We start from the raw sequence: 10,603 nt of genomic DNA, 5'->3' as shown, positions 1-10,603 counted from the left end.
GTTCAAATGCAATACAGTTTCAGTAAGTTTTTCTGCTTGCAGGTGTAATTTGGTTGTTCTCTCATCAAAGGTAGGGAGAAAAAGAAAAAAAAAGCGTCTGGAGACAGTTCTGAGAGTGGTATCTGCAACTGTGGCTTGCCTGCCTGCTGCTCTCAGCCTGTAGCTGGCGGCGTTATTTATGCAGGTCTCTGGGGTGAACTTAGCATTCACCTGGTCCCACAGGCTTTGTTTGCTCAGAGTTCTCCTGTGCGTGAGCCTCTGCTACAGGCTTTCCCCTTTCCAAGCAATGGGAAAGGTGACACTGCCCCCGTGTTGTCAGGCCTGCGTGTGTATTTACAGTTCATGTGGGAGGTGGGTCTTCCCCCCCTCTCCTCTGAAGTTTTCCTCCCACTGCCACTTTCAGAAGCTTTCCTGCTCCTGCTTACTGGGCGGTGCTGCTGCTCCAGCCAGCCGCCATGTTTGTTTACAGTTCACGTGGGAAGTGGGTCTTCCCTCCTCTCACAAGCTTTCCTGCTCCTGGTTGCTGGGTGCGCACCCTGCTCCCGCCAGAGGCTCTCCGGCCCGCCCGGCTTGTTTATTTACAGTCCCGGGAAGGATTCCCTTCCCCCAATCTTCAGCGCTCAGGCTGCCCCACCCACTTTCCAGGGTGTCTTAACTGTTCTTATTGCTTATTACTCAGTTTCTGTTTTTTTTCCCCAGGTGGAGGTCAGTCTGTCCAGGGGGCTATGCTGCTCTGGCCCAGGCTCATCTGTGGTGGTACTGCGGTACCACAAAGCTCACCTGGTCCGCATCTTCCCAAGCCGTATGGGCGCCGGCCACTGGCGCCCCGGGGGCCCTCCTCATTTCTCCATTTAATGTGAAGTGGAGATTCTCTGCACCAGCTGGAGATGTGGAGGAGTCAAAGTTATGCATTTTCTCAGTGATTATGCCTGCAAAGTGTGTCTCCAGCATCTCTCCAAGATTTCACTATAAGAGGGTCGCTTTCTGCTTCCTCTAGCCACCATCTTGGAATCCTCTTCCCCATTTTTCACACCTGGGGTTTCAGAGGGCTACTCAGAATTTGATACAGATCCCCACAAGAACATAAGGTCCTTTTACCTTTTAATATCTGAGAAATTAAAAAATTCAGAGGTGAGCATTTGATTCCTACTGAGCCTGATAGAAGAGCAAAGAGAGAGGGCCACAGTAGAAGCAAACTTCAAAAGTCAGTATTTTTGAAAGTCTGATGTTGCCCTTAAAATAAGACAGATGGAAAGTATTCCCAAAAATCTTGTTTGGGGTGTATGTATAGAGTGCACTATGAGGATGTTCTAGCTAAGAAGTCCTAAGTGGGCAATTAGTGGAGTGTGTACATCAGGGAGCTGTGAAGGGACAATCCTTAGTGATATACATCGGAGTAGGCATAAAAGATCCTAACAGAGGAATTAGCTTTGGGACAACTAACAAAACAGAGAGCATTTGACCGTGAAAAGGGAACAATGGCACCAGTTATATGAGCCCCTTTGCAGCACCCAAAACCTGCTGCTTATACCCCATAACCAAAGAGTAATCAGCAGAACAAAGACGAAGGGAAACAAGCATAAGACCCTGAGGAACAGTGATAAAACCCAACCATTCTCCCTTCCTGCCTTCTCTGTTCCAAGGCTGAGTGAGGCGTGAGATTGGAAGCTGTAGGTTTTACATTATATAAATGACTGGGGCCTGAATATTTGTCACAGTGAAAATGAAAAAAGAGTTTAATATTATTGTATCTGACTGAGATTTTTTCATAGGAGTGGAGGTGAGGAAGCAGTAAAACCACTTGATATAATGAGTTTAAAGATGCAGAGATGAGAAGAAATAAAATTGCTTCTGCTTGCATGTTACTAATTCTGGCTCATTCAATCAAGTGCTGACATGATTATATCACCTGGATTTATACAGGTGTACACAAATGCAGCAGTGAGCAGAAGTGAGAGGACAAAAACATGCCTATGGTAAAATGATGGATTGCTTTTTATATTAGGTTGGAGTGTAATTTAGGATTTTACAAGTACAGTCCTAGGGTTTGAGAGCCCTCTACCTCCAAAACTTGAAACTCAGAAACTTGAAACTCAGAAATTAAAAGCCTATTTGATTTTACAAGAAAAAAAAAATAAAAGGACTATGAGATGATGATAGAAACCCTTAAAGATAGACAAAGGATTTGGGGATAATCTTGACAAAGGATTACCTATAATCTACGAAGATGTTTTACACATTGTTTGGAAAAAAGGAAAAGGGAAAAAGCCTTCTTCCCCATAAAAAAGTTGAAGAAATATAATTAATTCATAGAAAAGAAAATTCAAAAGACAAATAAGTACATGAAAAGAGGCTCAAATTTGCTAATGGTAAGGAAATGTTAAATTGTAGTAATAAGGAGATACTATTTTACACTCATCAAGTTATTAAAAACTAAAGTGGTACCTGATGGGGTACTGACGCCTTGCTTTAGACCAGGCACTGTTCTGTGATCCCTCCTGGACTGGCACATTTTATCCTCAAGGCAGCAAATGAGGGAGATACCATTATTAGCTTAGTTTGGTGAATAAGGTAATGTAGCCCCTGAGAAATGGAGAAAATTGGCTATTCTTACCCAGTTAACTACACTGTAAACTTGGTCTTTCACTACTCTCTTCTGTTTCTCTGGAGCATGGGAAAGGGCATGCAGCACATAATTGATGGAAATTCAATTATAGTCTTAAAAAAAAACATTTTACATCATTCATTAAAAGTAAAAACATATATGGCCTTTGAATCTGCAACACCACACCTGGAAGTCTAACCCATACGAATAAACAATTAGCACAAAAAGACAAATAGACAAGGGAATTTATGGAGAATGATGAATTAGATATTAATGTGTCCAGAAAATGGAATCCTATTATCACAAGAAACATGAAGGAATTGGAAGAATAACAATTAACTTTTGAATTTTCTTTAAGGTATTGCTGTATGAAGAAAGCAAGATAATATATATATATATGTAGTATAGATGTAAAATAATCCCATACTTAAAAAAATTGACAAAACCCTTGTATGTATGGGTGTAGTTGATAAATATAAGAACAAAAGAAGGCTATTATAAAATAGAATGAACTTAAATTTAAAGTAAAACTTTGTATTTCCAAATACCATTTACTGGACAGGTTACCTCAGGCAAGTTATTTTAACACCACACAAAATTGACCGTCATCTTGAGTTATTTCCCTGTTAACTATTTTTACCACACATGCAAAGGATAAATACATGAGTTTCTTTTTGTTTTACCTAAAACATGCCTTTTGATTTAATTTATAATCTTAATATATAGTAAGTACAATGTCATATTATTCAACTAGTAAAAACCCACTAAAATAAAATGTATATTTATATTATACTTAATGCTGACAACTCAGAAGGCATCATCAGTTTTACTAAACTAACAATATTAAACTAATCTTACTTAACAAAGATTTATCCAACTGACCTGAACCTGGAAAGCTTTTGGGTTACTTTATTTCAGGGAGTTTTAGGAACATTTAACTTATATAAACTACATGTATTCGTTTATGTCTAAGCGAACTTGAGTATAACTCCTTTAAGAAACTTTATAAATAAATTTGGCAATCCAGCCAGAGGTAGAACATATCAGGTATATATGACATACATGCATAAACATACAGACATATGTAAGCAGAGATCTTGCACATTCATCCTAAAATTTTAGTCATGAGTCAGGCAACACAGTAAAACATAACTCATTTATCTCTACATTTTTATCAGAATTGTGTTTCAGGCAAAAGTGGAATGAGTTGAGGTTACCTACTCAGTAAGTGCCAAGGCTTTTTACCACAATTGAGAAGATTTTAAGATTTTTCATTTGTTCTCATCTGTAATCTCATGGTGGCCATGGAGCACAATTTTAGAGTGACTGGGAAGGGATCAAGAAGATTTTTGGCTTTCTCCCAAGCCTATTTGAATGGATGTAATATTCACTTTATTTCCAACTGGACTTTTTTCTCTTCCTGTTTTTCTTTCTTTTCCACCTCAGGTTGCTTTGGGAGATTTCTGGGTCCCTTAAGAACCCAGAAGGGATAGGGTTCCTAAAATTCAAGTGACCAAGGAGCTGAGAGTGGGAAGGGGTTTTCTGGTAAGGATAGACAGAGGGTTGAGGGAGGTTAGGGTTTAAAGGGAGACTTATGGAAGCAAAAGGAGAGATCAAAGGTGATAAAAAAAAAGAGGAACAGAAATAATGGAAAAGAGGAGGTCAAGAGGAGCCAGTTAGGAAAGATCTTAAATTCCTTGAAGAAATATGGAAGTTGCAGATTATTCTCTATGTAACTACATCAGCAGAAAGAAGGTAGATGGAGTAGGTGAAGCATATAGTAAACAGAGATCTAGTAAGAAGGGTGTTTCAGTCAACTGAGAAGATTCCATGGGAGACATAGATCAAACAGAACAGAGAGGTCACACAAAGAGCCAGGAAACAATTTCCAGCCCAGGGAGTTAGGAAGTAAATTCTCGCTCAAAAGACAGAACCAAAAACTATCTTCAATTCAGCAGTTTATTTAAACAAGAAGCCTGGGCCTCTAACTCAGCTTCTGTTGACCCAGTTCTCTAACCCCAAAACAGAGAAGCCTAGGATTCTAACCTAGAACTTAACAATGAATGCATATTCCATAAATACTGATTGAATTAACTAAACTGATATGCTCTGGTATTTCCCAATCAATACATACCCTATTGATATATATAATTTTTCTTCTTGGATTCTCTTTGAGTTACCCTTTCATTAGTGTTAACCTCGTGGGGCAATTCTGAGGATAATATGTCATTAATGAGAAAGAGTGAGAAAGGATTGTTAAAATCTTCCATTACTGTTCTTAATGAAATATCAAACACTACATTATTGAATGATCCAAGAGAAGATGTAAAGTATGATAAATATCACTAATGTCTCTAATATTCAGTATTCCTTTCTTAGTTAGTCAGGAATTTCCAGAGAAACAGAACCAATAAAATAGATAGATGACAGATAGATAGATAGACAGACAGGCAGATAGATACACAATCAGGCATGGAAACATATAGGAATATGAGATTTATTTTTTACATATTTGAATTTTTTTATTTTTCTAAACACCAACAATGCAGTTTTGCTGCATTTACAATTTTGGAAAATTAATTGAGCCTCAAAATCACCCCATCCTTTCTGTTCAGGATATCTGGGTCTCCATAATCTCCCAGTGTTGCCTGCATTTCTCCCAGGACATAGAGGTGTGGTCAAAGGTACAGAAGATACTCAGAAGGTCTCCTGGCATGAGTTTTGGGTGATGCCTTGGGTTCCCCAAATATTGATACACGGTACCCATTCTACTTTTGTCTCCCAAGCTTCCTCCTTCCTTACTCAGGTTTGGTATCTGGGAGGTTTGAATATCCAGAGGAAATTAAATATTTTTATAGCAAATTATTACAATAAATATTGCCAAACGCTTTCCTTTAGCATTGTCCCATGTCCTTGTGTTCAGCTCAAGCCACTGCAATGTGAACAACAAAATGGGCATGACCATCCCTTTCTAGCCACCAGCAGTGAATCCCTCCCTCCACCCAGTACTTTGACTTGTGCCTCTCTCTTCACTGCTATGTGTTCAAAGGTGGAAAGCAGCAAGACCAACTGAAAAAAAAATGCAGCCTGGGCACCTCTGTTCCCATCTCCTAATTCCTACTAAAGGCCATCAGGGTTTGAGAGTGTGACATTATAATCTTCATCCATCTCTATCCCAGCTTCCTCAAAGAACTGCTTCTTGCTCTTGGGGTATCCTTCAAGGATTACATCACACATCTTTGTTGACATCCTCTTCCACTTCCTCCACTCCTTACAGTATTTCTGCCTCTCTCTGTATACCTGCTCCTTCTCTTCTGGAGTGACATGGTGGTGGCTGCTTTGATGTTCTTCAGTCTCTCAGTGTAGCCAGCACATTCCTTCTTTAACTCCTGGATCTCTTTCTGCATTTCCGGGGTGGTCAAGGTACTATTAACTCCTTCTGCTGAGTCTCCATGTGGCAGCAGCAGTGCTTCAAGCTCTGCACCTTAGCAGTGAGGGCCACTATGTTGGCACCCAGGCTGTGGAGGTCAGCATCACTCACCATGTCAAACTGGTCCTGATGGACCACTTTCTTCTACTTGCTGCACACCTTCTCTTTGATCTTGCCTTGTTGGGCCAGTTGCTCCAATACCTTGACCGCCACTGACTTGCCCAGTTCATGTTTCCTCTACAGGTTCCTGAACACATCCTGGGCACTGTAGGACAGGTTCTGCTCCTGCAGGTATCTCAGGAGGATCTTAGGGGCTCCCATCCAGCTTTTACTCATGTCTCTCTTGCCAAGATGAGATTTATAATAGCAATTGGCTAACAGGACTGTGGAGGTTGAGAAGTACCATAATCTGCCACCTGCAATTTGGATAACCTAGAAAACTGATGGTATGATTCAGTCCAAATCTGAAGGCTCCAAAACTAGGAGCAGCAAAGTCTCAACCACAGAAAAGAGAAAGAATTCACACTTTCTCCAGCTTTTTGCTCCATTCATGCATTCAACAGATTGACATGTGCCCATGCTGGGGCATGATTACTCAGTCTTCTAATTCAAATGCTAATCTCTTCCAGAAACACCCACAGAATTTTTAACTGTTTTTAGCTTTTATTCCAGCTATTTGGGCATCCCTTAGCCCAGTCAAGTTGACATATAAAATTAACCATCATACTGTCCTTCCTGACTATTGTAGGAATAACCTATTCCTCAGTGTCTTTGCAGTTGACCATAGTTTTAATGAGTGGGCTATGAAGTGAAAGCTTGCTTGCTGAGATAATGAAAACTCATACATCATTTTCTAATTTGTCCCTCCAATATGGCAAGCCTTACTGGAGGTTTAAAGCAGCTTAAATCTCTAAACTGCCACATTGAAAAAAAAGTGTGCAGCACAGATTCCAAAAGAGTTTTCAGAAGAAAAACAAAACCCACTGTTGCATTAAGAATGGGATTTGGAGGCTTACTTGTTACCACAGCACAGAACATCTCAACTTTCTTTCACAGGTGGGGCTAGTGGGATACTTTCCCCTTAATGAGGTATTACCTCTTAAGATAGTCCTCTGAAGATTGTTGTATAATTTTAATCATCACATATTATTAAGGCTTTTATGTGTATCTGGCAAATTTTCTTATATATTTTTGTCACTATAAAAAATATTGCACATATATTTAAATTAGCTAAATGCCAAATTATTTTTTTCTAAGTTTATACTTAATTAAGGGTATTACTAAAACTTAGCTTAGTCACTCACTCCTTCACCTATTTCAAGACTTTGCTTAAAAGTCAATATACTTAGTGAGCTCTCCCAGCTACACTATTTCACATTTGAACTCCTCAGCACAAGGGGTCCCTGTTTTATTTTTCTCCATAGCACTTATTTTAGTCTAAGAATATGATATATATTTTATACCTGTGTGATTTCACTACTATGCAAATATTCACTAGTATATCTTCAAAATCCAGAATAATGTTTGTCACATAGTAAGTGCTCAGTAAATATTTGTTGATTGAAGGAATAAGCAAAGAAATGAACTCTCTACAAAGAGACATTCAGAAACCATACAAACAGATTGTCTGTCATCTTAATCCTATAAACCCAGAAAATGAGCTGGTAACCCTGAGCTCTTCCATACAAACTCCAACAAGAAGCAATACAGTTATCAACAATTAAAAGCTGACAGTAACAGAGAATTGCTTCTGTTTTGCTTATAAACTGATCTTGGAATGAGGAAAGAGAAATGGCAGATTAACCAAAGCCTCATTTGACAATATATATATTGAATGACAACAAAGTATTACCCAGAATTTGTCAAAGGCACATCTGTTTGAGAGTATCGTCCTTGTTTCTCAAAAGAACTATGTTTAACATTTCTCCCAGGGTGTATTTGGTATAAATTCTTTGTATAATCAAACAATAAATTTATTGTGTTAGAATTGTCATTCTTACAGTGCCTTAGATAAAACTATAAAAAAATACTGACATGATCGTGATTGAGCATAAACTTTGTTTGCCTTAGTAATTTCTAAACTTTTGTTTCAAGAACTTAAAGATCATTTGTTTAAGAGAAAAACCAGGCCCTATAACTTTTCCTGGTCTTAGCTATTAGTAACAGTTAAATCATAAGTGACTGATGATACTTATGATGATATTAAAAGCTTATTGCTTTTAGAGGATTAGAACAGGAAACGTCATTTGGGTCAATTTGTTAACTTAGAACTGCAAGATTGAAAGTGGGAAATGAGTTCAAACAACAAAGGTAAAATGCATAAGCCAAGTGCAAAGATTTAATGAAGAAACATTGCAGTATCAACAAACAAAATTATAATTTACAAATTATATTTACAACTTTTCATTTTTGTATTCATTTAACAAGTCTTTATTTAATTCTCCCAATGTGTTATGAACTGGTAGTATAGTAATGAACAAGTCTTCTGGTCACCTGTTTCTTAGAGACTAATCCTCTCAAATAACCATAATTAGGGTCAATTTCAAATCTGAAAGATAAATTCCACTCAATCCAAATGTGTAAATAAAAAAAATAGGAAAGAGATTATATTAGATTAAGGCAAAGTAAGAACTGGCAACCTGTCTCCAAGTATTAAATATATATATATATATATTTTTTTTTTATATATATAAATATATATATATTCACATATATGTATTTACACATATATATTTATATATGTAATTAGCTAATTATATATATAGTTGTGTAATTAGCTAATAATACTGGATTTTAACGAAATGATTTTCAGTTGACATCCCATCAAGATCTCTAAAATAAAATTTGTTTAATGTGTTTAATCTATCAAATTATCTTTTTGGAAAACTCAGTTGTGGGGAGGTAGTTCAGTGATAGAGCACTTGCTTAGTCTGCACAAGTTTCTGGGCTCAATTCCCTACACCACAAAGAAACCTATTTATACTTTCTGTGTGCTTCACATTTTAATACAGATGTATAATAATCATCTGAGACATCTACCTGACCCTTTTGTTCATCACTAAGTTAAGTCAATCTTACTAAATGTATGAGCCAAGTTCGTTCACTTATCTTTCTCTCCATTGTCATAATTCTACCAGGGCAAGATCAATATATACATCCCATAATGGCTTATAATTTGGTGCCCCTCAAAAAAATAATTTTTGTGGTACTGTGAATCAAGCTACCTGCCCAGAGCCAAATAGTCCAAAATATTTGCTCAGAAAAGGCAGAGTCCTGTATGGCAAGTGGAAAACAATAGCACCTCTTCTTTTTTTCAAATGCAATTAATTTCTAGCCCCATCTAGGGTCCATCCTTCTTATATGGCAACTGTCCATGAATACTGGAACATGTTTCTTGTGAGAAGGTTGGTAAGAGTGAGTCACTCTTACCAGTGAATTAGCAAACCACACAATTTACCAAGAGACAGACTTATCAATTCTAATTCTCTCCCTGTTGGTCCATTTGCCTTAGTTTCTATTTCACCTAGAGATTGGCATGCTGGGAAGCTACAGGAATGATACTTCCCTTCATCAACATTTAACTCTCTCGTTAGGGCTCCTTTAATGGGTGACTAATTCCTGACGGGTCTTCTTATATTAGTACATAAGAGTATTTGCAGGGAAGATGGCGGACCACAGTCCCAAGTCTGTGCTATTCGTTATGTCTGGGTAACATTTGCTGGTCACCCATTGCAGAAGCAGTTTTCCGAAAACTTGTAGCTGACCAAAACATTTCAGGTAACTGGGCCATTGACAGCGGTGCTATTTCCAACCGGAACATAGGCGGGGCGCCAGACCCAAGAGTTGTGAGCTGCCTAGGAAGTCATGGCATTAGCATAGCCCAGAAGGCAAGACGGGTTACCAAAGAAGAATTCACCACGTTCGATTATATACTGTGTATGGATGAAAGCAATCTGAGAGATTTGAATAGAAAAAGTAATCAAGTTAAAAACTGCAAAGCTACAATTGAACTGCTAGGAAGCTATGATCCACAAAAACAACTCATTATTGATGATCCCTATTATGGGAAGGACACTGACTTCGAGCTGGTGTACCAGCTGTGCTTCCTGTGCAGCAGGGCCTTCCTGGAGAATGCACACTAGGGCTTGCCCTGCCCACCACCAGCCTGCGACTTGCCACCAGTCCTGTGCCCAAGTGTGGTGGTATTCCTTAGACCCAGGCCCTACCTGTTTCTTCAGTTGACTTACTGTTTTATCTTTAAAATAATTGTAGGTGGCAATTAGTTATATTTTCAGAAGAATAAATAGAAATGTTTAATTCGGACACTTTGGGGCAGAAGGTGACCCCAAATTGAACCTCTCACTTTGCCCTAATTACAAAATAGTGGAACAAGCAAATATGGAACAGCAAAATAGAACATAGTGAAGTAAGAATGACCTGAAGACCAGGTCAGCCTTTGAGCCCAACAAGACCTGGGTAGTATGTTCTACCTGGACTGTGTGTGAACAGCCAGCACTATTTGATGCTCTCTGCTTGCCTTGCATATCTGCCCTGGGTTCCTGTGGAGC

The 10,603-nt window shown here is 38.5% G+C and overlaps 2 pseudogenes; one reads left to right on the top strand and one right to left on the bottom strand.

Moving 5' to 3' along the window:
* Window positions 1-5,725: 5,725 nt before the first annotated feature.
* LOC109680920 (homologous-pairing protein 2 homolog pseudogene) lies at window positions 5,726-6,149 on the bottom strand (annotated as a pseudogene).
* Window positions 6,150-9,699: 3,550 nt separating this feature from the next.
* LOC109680924 (low molecular weight phosphotyrosine protein phosphatase pseudogene) lies at window positions 9,700-10,177 on the top strand (annotated as a pseudogene).
* The last annotated feature ends 426 nt before the right edge of the window (window positions 10,178-10,603 follow it).

This window comes from Castor canadensis, chromosome 7 (assembly GCF_047511655.1).
Source record: "Castor canadensis chromosome 7, mCasCan1.hap1v2, whole genome shotgun sequence".
Classification (NCBI taxonomy): Eukaryota; Metazoa; Chordata; class Mammalia; order Rodentia; family Castoridae; genus Castor; species Castor canadensis.
The sequence above is the reverse complement of the archived record's forward strand: the minus strand, read 5'-3'. Positions and strand labels throughout refer to the sequence as shown.